Source organism: Trachemys scripta, chromosome 8 (assembly GCF_013100865.1).
Source record: "Trachemys scripta elegans isolate TJP31775 chromosome 8, CAS_Tse_1.0, whole genome shotgun sequence".
NCBI classification, from domain to species: domain Eukaryota; kingdom Metazoa; phylum Chordata; order Testudines; family Emydidae; genus Trachemys; species Trachemys scripta.
In genome coordinates, this window is record NC_048305.1 from 89113817 (window position 1) to 89127820 (window position 14004).

Below are 14004 nucleotides of genomic sequence, written 5' to 3' on the forward strand. Positions count from 1 at the left end.
GAGGTGTGATTTGTGACAATTGCTGTGCTGGCAAAAGCCCCTAGTGTAGATGCCATTATAGTGACAAAAATATGCTTTTGCCAGTATTGCTTATTTCGCTTGCAGGGACTGGAATAACCTATACTGGCAAAAGTACATTTTGCTGATATAAGATGCATCCACACTAGGAGTGCTTTCCCAATATAGTACACTGGTATAGCTATGCCAGCAAAGCTTTCCGAGTGAAGACCTGGCCTAAGTCACCTCGCTTTTTGATATGGGGTTAGTGTTCTGTGTTCAGTAATGGGAAGAAGTAAGATATAGGTTAGGAAAGGCAAAAGAGTGCTGTGGTGGTGGGAGATCCATAAGGTTATTTAGCTGTGGGTTGAGATGGATGTGTTAATTAGTTACATAGATGGAGAGAAGTGGCACCAAATTGAAGATTGATCTTTATATTGTGGGTGAAGGTTGGACAGAAGTGCTTGGTTATTGGTGGTGGGTTTTGGTTAGACTGGACTTCGTGATCTGCCCTGGTGGTTCTTATTTGCTGTAGCCCAATCTATAGATTATGTATTAATTATATTGATTACTAAAGAATTCCCAGTTATAACTTTGAGGATTGACAAATTCTTGTCCCAAGCTCAAACCCAGTATTGTTAAAATTACTATATTTTTGGGAACTCCAGTGTGCACTGCTGCTACACTCACACTATAGAAATGCTTCTACTTTTACAATAGTTTATTAATACATTTAGCAAAGTCACAAACACTCCAACTTAATAAGGTAGATAGGGGTAATACAGAAAGTATTTCTGAACATCCATACTCACACCATCTCTTGCAGAACAACCAGAAATGTTAGCCATTATCTTCCTCATCACCATCACTTTCCTCCTCACCCCAAGTGGCCATCATTCTGGCACCTCTCAAAGGCTACATCTCTCCCTCTTACTGCCCACAGGCTGGGATGCAACTTTTATGTTTTATGTTTTAACTTTTAATGTTACGCTGACGCCACTATGTCTAATGCATATTCAGTAGGGGTTTCTCCCCTCTTCCTTATTTGTATTTCCTCACCCTCCTAATGTTGAAGTGCCCGTCTCCTACAGGTTAGTATATTAATGCTCTCAAATGATTATCACATTAATTGCCATAGCACTCTTGTGGTTGGATGGAAAACTTTCCAAAAGCTCATGTTTCTGTGATTTTCTGATGTCAGGATATGGGTCTGTAGGTTCCTTGCATTACTGCTGAATATAATAAAGACAGAATATAATGAAGGCAAGGCAGTGAATATAATAAAGGCAAGCTAGCCTTATGGGCTACATGCATACCCTGCTGCAGCAACTCTGGCCCTTGATGACCCCTGTACGGTGTCAACGAAAGTTGAACAACACTGAAACATGCTGGGGATATGGAGTATCCAGACAGCAGTGGTTGTAAGAGTTCAGGGCCCTTGATCCTGTGATGAGGGCAGAGGCAGATAGATAAAGTAAATAATATTAAATAAAGTATAAGGTTGTGTCTCCTGCAAGGAATCACAGGAGCCTATATTCTCACTGTGAAAGAACAGCATATGTCTTTATCAGATTGTGAACTCCATTTTGTTGAACAGGCATCTAGACGTGCCTGAGGGCAGCCTATTGTAATGCATTCCAGTCAGCTGCCCTACTGGGAAAGGTGTTTGACCCCTCTTTGAAGGACTATTCCTGTGGATACAGCAAAAAGTTTTACAGTTGGGCATCAAAGGATTTGTTTATAAAGTGAGAATTTTCCCAACTTCTATGCACTAGGGATAGCAAGAACCACCCATTTCCTGTACTATGAGATAATTTCCCATGGTATCAGTATTCTGCAAAACAACAAAAAGATGTTGAAGTTAATTACAAAAGTATTCCGGACCATCCCTGACCAGTAGATTTAAAACACTTGAACCTTGTATAGCTTTTCACCCTTAGCTGTAGCATCGAAACGCACACTATTGATTGGAGAGAGTAATTGTGTTTTCCTTAGCACCTATGATGTTTGAGGTGTATTCCAAACATAAAAGAACTCAAATATAAATGTTAAAAAAAATAGATGATACACTGTATGGCTGAAAATCCCCCTCTACAGTTCAAGCCTAATTCCAGACACAGTGATAGTCTCAAACAAGTCTTTACAAGCAATCATTTGGTTATAGTTAGGGCTTTGTTTGTCCAACCTTTTGTATGTTCATGTGTTATGTTATTTATACTCAGGGCCTGATTCTGGTCTCACACTGATGCAAATCAGGAGTAAGTATTGAAGGTAGTGGAATTATATCATTATAAATCAAGCATAAGGGAGATCGGTCTCAGGCCCACGTACATGAAAAGAAGTCAGTTGACTTTGGAGACCTGTGAGGCTGCTAGAATTTTATAGATTCCTAGATTTTAAGGCTAGAACAGACCATCACAATTACAGAGTCTGACCTCCTGCCTAACACAGGCTATAGCATTTCATCCAGTAATTCCTGCCTCAAGCCCATATGTTGTGGTTGAGCTAGAGCACATTTCTCTTTACAACTGTCTGCCTCAAAATTTCCTCTGAAATTCAGAAATTGTTCTAAGAATTGCATCTCTGAGTCATTTTACATTCTGTTCATGTTAATCTTGAGCTCTGGGGGATCAACTAAAATGAGAAAACAGCTGAATAAGGGAAAATATTGATCCCTTAAAAGAGAGAAAGAGAGAGTTTTGATCTGTGTGGGAGTTTAGTGCATAGGGCCAGATTTTCAAAGGTATTTAGGTGCCTCAAGATGAAGATAGGTACCTAGTGGGATTTTCAAAAGCACCAAGACACCTAATTTCCATTGAAATGAATGGGAGTTAGATACTAGGTACTTCTGAAAATCCTACAGGGTGCCTATCTGCACATTTAGGCACCTAAATACCTTTGAAAATCTGGCCTGTGGGCCTGATTCAGCAAGGATCTCTGCATGGGAAGACTCCTGCACCTGAATGCAACTGATTGCAGGATTGAGGCTTGAGTGGGTGAGGCTAAAGTGTTCAAAGAAACCTAAAGGAGCTGATGACAAATTACTTATCAGTTGCAAATAGGTGCGTTCCTGAATAGATAATTCCAGAAAATTTGCAGCTGTAAGTACAGATTCTGCACTATGAGTAGCTGAGAAGAGGCAATAGTGGCTGGTGATTGGCTTATAAACCAACTGTGGACCTGTTTCTCCACTGCTCTGTGTAATCACTGACATCTCTGCAAAGCAGATGTATCAGAATGGTAGTTTTCTACACCCACTTTGCATAGATGTGGTGTAATGCAGCAGAGAATTAGGTCTTTTGCTTGGAAGCTCTGTGTGGGTTAAGGAGAGAAGCTGGAGGTTTGTGGGTGATTGGAGAAGACAGAGATGAAAGATGCTTAAGTATTATTGATTATGTAATTCTTTATCTGAACAAACTTTTATTTGTGTTAGGGGTCAGAGTCTGATAGCCTGACTCCTGTTGAGTACAGCCTTACTCCATTCACTTCAAAGGGACTACTTGCAAAGTAAAGTACTGCTCACTGTTTGTAAGGCAATGAAATCTATCCCTGCTCCATGATTTTTCCAGGGACTGAGGTGAGGCTGACTGGCCTGTAGTTCCCCAGAGCCTCCATCTTCCCTATTTTAAAGATGGGCACTACATTAGCCTTTTTCCAGTCATCTCGGACCTCCACTGATCGCCATGAGTTTTCAGAGGTAATGGCCAATGGCTCTGCAATCACATCCGCCAACTCCTTTAGCACCCTCGGATGCAGTGCATCCAGCCCCATGGACTTGTGCTCGTACAGCTTTTCTAAATAGTCCTGAACCACTTCTTTTTCCACAAAGGGCTGGTCACCTCCTCCGCACACTGTGCTGCCCAGTGCAGTAGTCTGGGAACTGACCTTGTTCATGAAGAGAGAGGCAAAAAAAGCATTGAGTATATTAGTTTTTTCCACATCATCTGTCATTAGGTTGCCTCTCCCATTCAGTAAGGGGACCACACTTTCCTTGACCTTTTTCTTGTTGCTAGCATACCTGAAGAAACCCTTCTTGTTACTCTTAACATCCCTTGCTAGCTGCAACTCCAAGTGTGATTTGGCCTTCCTGATTTCACTCCTGCATGCCGGAGCGATATTTTTATACTCCCCCCTGGTCATTTGTCCAATCTTCCACTTCTGGTAAGCTTTTGTGTGTGTGTGTGTTTAAGATCAGCAAGGATTTCACTGTTAAGCCAAGCTGGTCACTTTCCATTTTTACTATTCTTTCTACACATCGGGCTGGTTTGTTCCTGCAACCTCAATAAGGATTCTTTAAAATACAGCCAGCTCTCCTGGACTCCTTACCCCATCATGTTATTCTCCCAGGGGATCCTGCCCATCAGTTCCCTGAGGGAGTCAAAGTCTGCTTTTCTGAAGTCCAGGGTCCATATTCTGCTGCTCTCCTTTCTTCCTTGTGTCAGGATCTTGAACTCGACCATCTCATGGTCACTGTCTCCCAGGTTCCCATCCGCTTTTGCTTCCCCTACTAATTCTTCCCTGTTTGTGAGCAGCAGGTCAAGAAGAGCTCTGCCCCTAGTTGGTTCCTCCAGCACTTGCACCAGGAAATTGTCCCCTACACTTTCCAAAAACTTCCTGGATTGTCTGTGCACTGCTGTATTGCTCTCCTAGCAGATATCGGGGTGATTGACATCCCCCATGAGAACCAAGGCCTGTGCTCTAGTAACTTCTGTTAGTTGCCGGAAGAAAGCCTCGTCCACCTCATCCCCCTGGTCTGGTGGTCTATAGCAGACTCCCACCACGACATCACCCTGGTTGCTCACACTTCTAAACTTAATCCAGATACTTTCAGTTTTTTCTGAAATTTCATACTGGAGCTCTGAGCAGTCATACTGCTCTCTTACCTACAATGCAACTCCCCCACTTTATCTGCCCTGCCTGTCCTTCCTCAACAGTTTATATCCATCCATGACAGTACTCCAGTCATGTGAGTTATCCCACCAAGTCTCTCTGTTATTCCAATCACATCATAATTCCTTGACTGTGCCAGGACTTCCAGTTCTCCCTGCTTGTTTCCCAGGCTTCTTGCATTTGTGTATAGGCACTTAAGATAACTCACTGATTGTCCTGCTTTCTCAGTTTGAGGCTGGAGTCCTCCCCTCTTGCGCTCTCCTTCTCGTGTTTCCTCCTGGTATCGCATTTCCCCGCTTACCTCAGGGCTTTGGTCTCCTTCCCCCAGTGAACCTAGTTTAAAGCCCTCCTCACTAAGTTAGCCAGCCTGCTTGCGAAGATGCTCTTCCCTCTCTTCATTAGGTGGAGCCCGTCTCTGCCTAGCAATCCTTCTTCTTGGAACACCATCACATGGTCAAAGAATCCAAAGCCTTCTCTCTGACACCATCTGCATAGCCATTCATTGCCTTCCAAAATCTAACTGTCTCGACCCAGGCCTTTTCCTTCCATAGGAAGGATGGACGAGAACACCACTTGCGCCTCAAACTCCTTTATCCTTCTTCCCAGAGCCGTGTGATCTGCTCAAGGTCATTCTTGGCAGTATCATTGATGCCCACGTGGAGAAGCAGGAAGGGGTAGCAATCCGAGGGCTTGATGAGTTTCAGCAGTCTCTCCGTCACATCATGAATCCTAGTGCCTGCCAAGCAGCACACTTCTCGGCTTTCACGGTCAGGATGGCAGATAGATGACTCAGTCCCCCTTAGGAGGGAGTCCCTGACCACCACCACCACTTCCTTCTCTTGGGAGCGGTGGTCTTGGAACCCCCATCCTTAGGACAGTGCATCTCATGCCTTCCAGTCGGTGAAGTCTCCTTCTGCTCCCTTCCCTCAGATACATCATGTAGTCCACTCTCCGCATTAGTTCCTGTGGAGAGAACATGAAAACAGTTGCTCATCTGTATCTGCATCTGTATGCTGTATCTGCATACCTCCTTCTTCTGGAGGTCACATGCTGCCAATTTTCTTCACCGTCCTTTTGTCCCCACTGCACAGCCTGCTCTGATTCTTCAGAATGTTGTGCCCATAGAAACATATCCTGATGTCTGTCCAGGAAATCTTAATTTCTGAACAGTCCTGTGTTCTTAAAGATTCACCAGGACATACTGGGGCTTCTCTGGCAGCAAACATATATGCTGCCATGGGCGGCGGGTATAATAGGCCAGGAGAGGCTCTGTCTCCCCCGATGCTGTCGCAGCTGCTGGACCCCCAGTTGTGGGGTTGGCAGCGAAGTTTTGCTTTATTATGCGCCATGCAGGTTCCAGGACAGCTGAGGAGGCACATACCGCCTCCTCAGCCGCCCTGGTACTTGCATGGGGCATATCAAAAGCATCTTCTAACAGATGCTTTTCCCCTGCATGGGTTGTGTCCTGGGAGGGTAGGCACGGCACGGCCAGCCCGGGGCTCCTATGGACGGTGGGCTTTGGCCAGCTCCTTCGAGTGGGCAGGCAGTGGGGGGAGGAGGCTTGGGGCTTCTGCCAGCCAGGGGCTCCTCCAGCCAAGAGGGAGGGGTATTCCGTGCTGCGGCCAGTCTTTGGCTCCTCTGGGCAGTGGGGGGAGGGCTCAGGGCTTCAGCCGCAGGGGGGAGACAGGAGGGCTCAGGGCTGTGGCCATGGGGAGGGCGTGGGCAGAAGAGGCAGAGCTGGGGGCTAGCCTCTCCAAAGGGGGAGTTCCACCTGCCGCCCATGGATGCTGCAGACTATACACACCGAGTTACTAATGTGCTTGGGGGGGCTCCCCCATGGTTCTGCCCCAGGCCGCCCCCCCGTTCCACCTCTTCTCCCAAGGCCCCGCCTCCACCCTGCCTCTTCTTGCCTCTGCCCCGCCTTTTCCCCACCCCGTTCTGCCCATTCCCCTGAGCGTGCCCGGCCCTCACTCCCCTCTCCCCCAAGCGCCTCCTGCATGATAAAGAACAGCTGTAGTTTAGTTTCTTTAGTTTTATTTTTGATTGTCTCAATAACAAGATGGTGGTCATTTCTGACATCAGAATTAATATACACTCTAGAGTTCAACAGCGAGCTTCTCCAGCACCTATTAACAGTAATATCGTCAAGCTGTTTGTGGATGAAGCCATCATTTGATCTCCATGTCAGTTTATGTCGGTCTTTGTGTGAAAATAGTGTACCCCCCCAGTGCAAAGATTGCACAGGTCACAGAGTTCAACAAAATGTTCTCTATTGTCAGTCTGTCCTGGGGTGCCATGTCTGCCCATAATGCTTCATATCCAGTATTATCATCACCACCCTGTGCATTTAGATCTCCCACAAGGAAACAATGTCATATTTATTGATCTTCCAAGGATGCTCTGCAATCTTTCATAGAAATAGTCTGTTCATTGCTATTGTCTGTTGGTACTGAACAATTGTGAGTTGCATGGTTCATCACAAAGCAAGCAGTCAATATTCCTGACTCTGTAGGTTCCAATTCCTTCAGTGCTTTAGCAGCTTCCTTGCAAAATAATAAGGCTGTACCTTCCCAGTATTTGTCATCCTCTCTTCCAGAATATAAAGCCATCACACCCTCTGACAATAATTTGCCTTGTCTAGTCCACCTCATCTCAATCAACCCAAGTATACTTAGGCCAAAGATTTTCATTTCTCTGATAACTTGTGTCATTCTCTCTGTGCTTCAAAGTGATCTAACATTCCAACACCCAATTCTTGTCTTAATCTCAGCTGTGAAGCTACCTTGTTTCAGATGAAGAACTTTCTTGCAGCTTTGATTCTCCATCATCCTAGCATCAGCTGGACTTGCTGGTTGACCAGTACTATCTTGTCTTATATCCAGCAGATCGTGGTTCTCCACAGTTGATGATTGTATTTGCAAATCTGTAACAGATGCGGCTTGTCTCTCTGGCTTGTTTCCATAACAGAAAGCATTTTGGCATGGACAGGTTGTTAGCCTGACACACAATCCTTACCAGGAGGACACCACAGAAGGCAATCCAATGCTTAGGCGTGGTCTACACTATGACTATAATTCGGATTTAGCAGCGTTAAATCGAATTAACCCTGCACCCGTCCACACAACAAAGCCATTTATTTCGAAATAAAGGGCTCTTAAAATCGATTTCTGTACTCCACCCTGACGAGCGGAGTAGCGCCAAAATTGATATTGTCATTTCGAATTAGGGTTAGTGTGGCCACAATTCGATGGTATTGGCTTCCGGCAGCTATCCCACAGTGCACCATTGTGACCGCTCTGGACAGCAATCTGAACTCGGATGCACTGGCCAGGCAGACAGGAAAAGCCCCGCGAACATTTGAATTTCATTTCCTGTTTGCCCAGGGTGGAGAGCACAGGTGACCACAGATAGCTCATCAGCGCAGGTAACCATGCAGGCTGATAATCGAAAAAGAGCACCAGCATGGACTGTACGGGAGGTACTGGATCTGATCGCTATATGGGGAAAGGATTCAGTGCTAGTAGAACTTCGTTTGAAAAGACGAAATGCTAAAACTTTTGAAAAAATCTCCAAGGGCATGATGGAGAGAGGCCACAATAGGGACTCAGATCAGTGCCACGTGAAAGTCAAGGAGCTCAGACAAGCCTATCAAAAAACAAAGGAGGCAAACGGTCACTCCAGGTCAGAGCTGCGGACATGTCGCTTCTACGCCGAGCTGCATGCAGTTCTAGGGGGGGCTGCCACCACTACCCCACCTCTGACCGTGGATTCCGAGGCGGGGATAATCTCATCAGCTACACCTGAGGATTCTGCGGACGGGGAAGAGGAGGAGGAGGAGGACGAGCTTGCGGAGAGCACACAGCACTCCGTTCTCCCCAACGGGCAGGATCTTTTTCTCAGCCTGACTGAAGTACCTTCTCAACCCTCCCAAGCTAGTACCCAAGACCATGACCCCATGGAATGGACCTCAGGTGAGTTTACCTTTTAAAATATAAAACTTGTTTTAAAAGCAAGCGTTTTTTAATGATTACTTTGCCCTGAGGACTTGGGATGCATTCGCGGCCAGTACAGCTACTGGAAAAGTCTGTTAACGTGTCTGGGGATGGAGCGGAAATCCTCCAGGGACGTCTCCATGAAACTCTCCTGGAGGTACTCCAAAAGCCTTGCCACAAGGTTTCTGGGCAGTGCAGCTTTATTCCGTCCTCCATGGTAGGACACTTGACCACGCCATGCTTGCAGCAAGTAATCTGGTATCATTGCATGGCAAAGCCTGGCAGCGTATGGTCCCGGTGTTTGCTGGCATTCAAGCAACATCCATTGTTTATCTTGCTGTGTAATCCTCAGGAGAGTGATATCACTCATGGTAACCTGGTTGAAATACAGGAATTTAATTAAGGGGACAGAGGTGGCTGTTCCTACTGGGCTGTTTGCCTGTGGCTGAAAAGAAATCCTTCCCTGCAGTTAGCCAAGCGCGGGGGGGAAATTGGCCCTGAGCTTTTCGTGTTTGGCTAGCAGGGATCTTCCCTGATACCAGCCACGTGGTGAGGGAAGGGGAGTAAAGCGATCATCCCAGAGAATTCATAGCGGGGTGGGGGATGTTAGTTTGGTTCCTGCAGGGATCTTCCCTGATACCAGCCACGCGGTGTGGGGAGGGGAGTAAAGCAATTATCCCAGAGAATTCATGGCGGGGTGGGGGATGTTAGTTTGGTTCCTGCAGGGATCTTCCCTGATACCAGCCACGCAGTGGGGGGAGGGATAAAGCGATCATCCAGAGAATTGGATGGGGGAGGGGGTTAGTTTGTTTTCTGCTGCTGAAGGTTAACAGGAAAACCGCAGCACTCAATGGGCTTTGCTTGGTATGTGGGAAAGGAGGGCGCAGAAGCCGAAAGACAATGGCTTACCATGGCCGTATGCAAACCGAATTCTGTTGCCCGGATCTGCGTCTGTGATCTCTAGCAGCAAAGCCACAGGCACTCAATATTAAGAGGCAAAATGCGACCTTGCACAGAAATCACATGTGCTATGTAATGTGAATAGTGTTGGTCACCATGAAAGAATATAAGCATTGTTCTGCAAAATGTATCTTTTTAAAAAATTCTCTCCTTTTTTCCCTCCCTCCCGCAGCTGCAAATTTTTCAAGCCTCCCTCCTCCATCCTGAAGGCTATCTCAGATAAGGCATCGGAAAAAGAAGACGCGAGACGAGATGTTCGCGGAAATCATGGAATCCACCCGCAGTGAAAGAGCTCATCTGAATGAGTGGAAGGACACGGTTTCAAAGTATAGGAAAGAAGCCAGTGAACGTGAGGACAGGAGGGACCAACGTGAGGACATGAGGGACCAACGTGAGGACAGGAGGGACACTCGAGATGAGAGGTGGCAGCAGGAAGATCAGAGAAAGCAGGATGCAACGCTGGGGCTGCTGCGTGAGCAAACAGACATGCTCCGGCGTCTGATGGAGCTTCAGGAATGGCAGCAGGATAGAGTGCTGCTACAGCCCCTGTATATCCCCCCTCCCCATATTCCATAGCCTCCTCACCCAGACGTGTAAGAACTCGGGGGGGGGGGGAGGCTCCGTACACCCTCCCATTCCACCCCAGTGGACAGCCCAAGCAAAAGGCTGTCATTTGTTAACCTTTTTTTAGTAGACTTTTCCTTCCCGCCAATCCTCTTCCCAAACCCCACCCAGGTTCTCTCCCTCTTTTTATAATCAGTTAATAAAGAATAAATGATTTTTAAACGATGATGACTTTATTTCCTTTGAAAGTAAGCTAGGGGAAGGGGGAGGGTGGGTTCCTTACAGAGAATGAGTCAATAAAGGGGGCGGGTTTTCATGAAGGAGAAACAAACAGACATTTCACACTGTAGCCTGGCCAGTCATGAAACTGGTTTTCAAAGCTTCTCTGATGCGCAGCGCTTCCTGGTGTGCTCTTCTAATCGCCCTGGTGTCTGGCTGCGCGTAATCAGCAGCCAGGCGATTTGCCTCAGCCTCCCACCCCGCCATAAAGGTCTCCCCCTTACTTTCACAGAGATTGTGGAACACACAGCAAGCAGCAATAACAATGGGGATAGTGGTTTGGCTGAGGTTTCAGTGAGTCAGTAACGATCGCCAGCGACCTTTTAAACGGCCAAATGCACATTCTACCACCATTCTGCACTTCCTCAGCCTGTAGTTGAACAGCTCCTGCCTGTGCATGGCTTCATGAGCCATGGCATTAAGGGGTAGGCTGGGTCCCCAAAATAACTATTGGCATTTCAACATCCCCAACGGTTATTTTCTGGTCTGGGAAGTAAGTCCCTTGCTGCAGCCGTTTAAACAGATTAGTGTTCCTGAAGACGTGAGCGTCATGAACCCTTCCCGGCCATCCCACGTTGATGTTGGTGAAATGTCCCTTGTGATCCACAAATGCTTGCAGCACCATTGAAAAGTACCCCTTGCGGTTTATGTACTGGGTACCCTGGTGCTCCAGTGCCAATATAGGGATATGGGTTCCATCTATCGCCCCACCACAGTTAGGGAATTCTATTGCAGCAAAGCCATCCACTATGACCTGCACATTTCTCAGAGTCACTACCTTTCGTAGCAGCAGCTCAGTGATTGCTTTGGCTACTTGCATCACAGCAGCCCCCACAGTAGAGTTGCCCACTCCAAATTGATTCCTGACTGACTGGTAGCTGTCTGGCATTGCAAGTTTCCACAGGGCTATCGCCACTCGCTTCTCAACTGTGAGGGCTGCTCTCATCTTGGTATTCTGGCGCTTCAGGGCAGGGGACAGCAAGTTACAGAGTTCCATGAAAGTGTCCTTACGCATGCGAAAGTTTCGCAGCCACTGGGAATCGTCCCACACCTGCAACACTATGCGGTCCCACCAGTCTGTGCTTATTTCCTGGGCCCAGAATCGGCGTTCCATGGATAGAACCTGCCCCATTAAGAACATGATCTCCAAAGCACCAGGGCCCGCGGTTTGAGAGAATTCTGTGTCCATGTCTTCATCACTCTTGTCCCTGCGCTGCTGTTGCCGGCTCCTCCTCACCTCATTTTTCTGGTCCTGGCTCAGCATAAACTGCACGAGAATGCGCGAGGTGTTTACAGTGTTCATGACTGCTGTCTTGAGCTGAGCGAGCTCCATGCTTGCCGTAGTATGGAGTCTGCAGTGTTCACCCAGGAAAAAAGGCGCGAAATGGTTGTCTGCCGTTGCTTTCATGGAGGGAGGGGTGAGGTTGTACCCAGAACCACCTGCAATAATGTTTTTTGCCCCATCAGGCACTGGGATCTCAACCCAGAATTCCAATGGGCGGGGGAGACTGTGGGAGCTATGGGATAACTACCCACAGTGCAACGCTCCGGAAATCGACGCTAGCCCCGGTACATGGACGCACACCGCTGAATTAATGTGCTTAGTGTGGCCGCATACATTCCACTTTATACAATCTGTTTCCAAAATTCGAATTATATACATTCGGATTAATCCTGTAGTGCAGACATACCCTTAGTGAATCCAAAGTTCCTCACTACACTATTGGCTGATCTCCAGTGTCACCCTTCTATTTTTTTCCACTTGCTCTTGCTAACATAAGACTGTCTGAATAATCTGCATCAGTACCATCTTGCATTTAATGAACCTGTGCCAGTGCTCCCTTAATGAGGAAATATGTTGGTTGGAAAGCAGATTCCCTTATTAGTTAAAGAAAACAGTATAAAGGATGGGATTTAGCTGAAGTGATTTAAGCCTTGATCCTGCGACTACATCTGAAAGGGAGGACACATTCTTACCTGTGGATGGACTATTTCTAAATCTCTGTTAAGGAAGATAAAAGTACATGAAAAATTACCCCTGGTTAGACCACCCAAAACAATTCTTCTCCCCACCTTTATTTCTACCTATAGAAAGTTAACATGGGCCCCCTCATCACCTCATACTAATTGGCCAAGAATTAATTAGCCTACACTGGCCAAGCTCTTTGTAGTTTAATCTTTCCTCACAGATCAGTCCCTCCAGACCCTTAGTCTGTTTTATTGCCCTTCTCTGAATTCTTTCTAACTTCTTGTCTTTCTGGTTCTGAGGTGTTAATTATCTCTATTATCGAATGACCAACAGCCTCATTCTTCAGACTGACATAGATATGATATTTGTCCCAAAGAAAAGTGAATACAGGTGTTTGGGGGGTTTTGCTGCCATACTGCAGTGCAAACACTTATCTCATTTTACTATCACCTCTATTGGTCTCTTGTGCTATTACTGCTTCCCAGCTATCTCTGTTTCATTGAATATATATATATATATATATATATATATGTTGCAGGTTATTCTTACTGGTTGCTGTTTGCATATTTTCCCAGCTGGCTCCCATTTTGATATGCCTTGCCCATATTCCTATCTCTTCTGTTCCCTTTGCATTGTTTATGTTCTCATAGATGTTCTCAACAGCTCCCAATCTAGTTTAATCTGTAAATGGTAATGTTCTATTTATTAAAGATCTCAGAAGTATCAAGATGTTAAATAATCAGGGTTAACAGTGGTCCCTGTGGAATCCCATAAATAACTGAAAAGCAGTAATGCCAGAAACCACTAATGAGGGCAGGGGTGAACAGAGTGAATTAATTCTAGATTGTGATATGGCAACATGTGAGCAAACGTACTGTCAGAGACCAGCTGGTGATAAGTCCCCTCTGTGGCACTGGTGAGATTGCAGTTAGAATGCTGCATTCAGTTCTGGGCACCTCCAAACTTTGCTGTAATTTAGAGGAAATTCAAAGGACAGGAACAAAAATAATTAAGTGGTTGGAGGAACTGAAGTAAGGAAAGTACTTTGGCTGAAGCATCACTAATTGGAGGAGGAGATATAGCTTTGTAGCATCTGAGGGACCTGAACACGGAAGAGGGAGAGCCTTTATTCAATGGTGGCATAACTGGGAAGAAACTGAATATCATAGAAAACTTACTGCTGTCTTTATCTGGAGCTGCAACTGCCCTGACTGCTTGTGGACACTAAAGAACTTGTTTTGTGTAGGTGTATGATCTTTGGTGTCCTGGCTAAATTTCAACTTAATTCACATTATGCCTCATCTAAACTCTTCCTGCTGTATCAGATGGATATAATTCATTTGTGGTGTTATT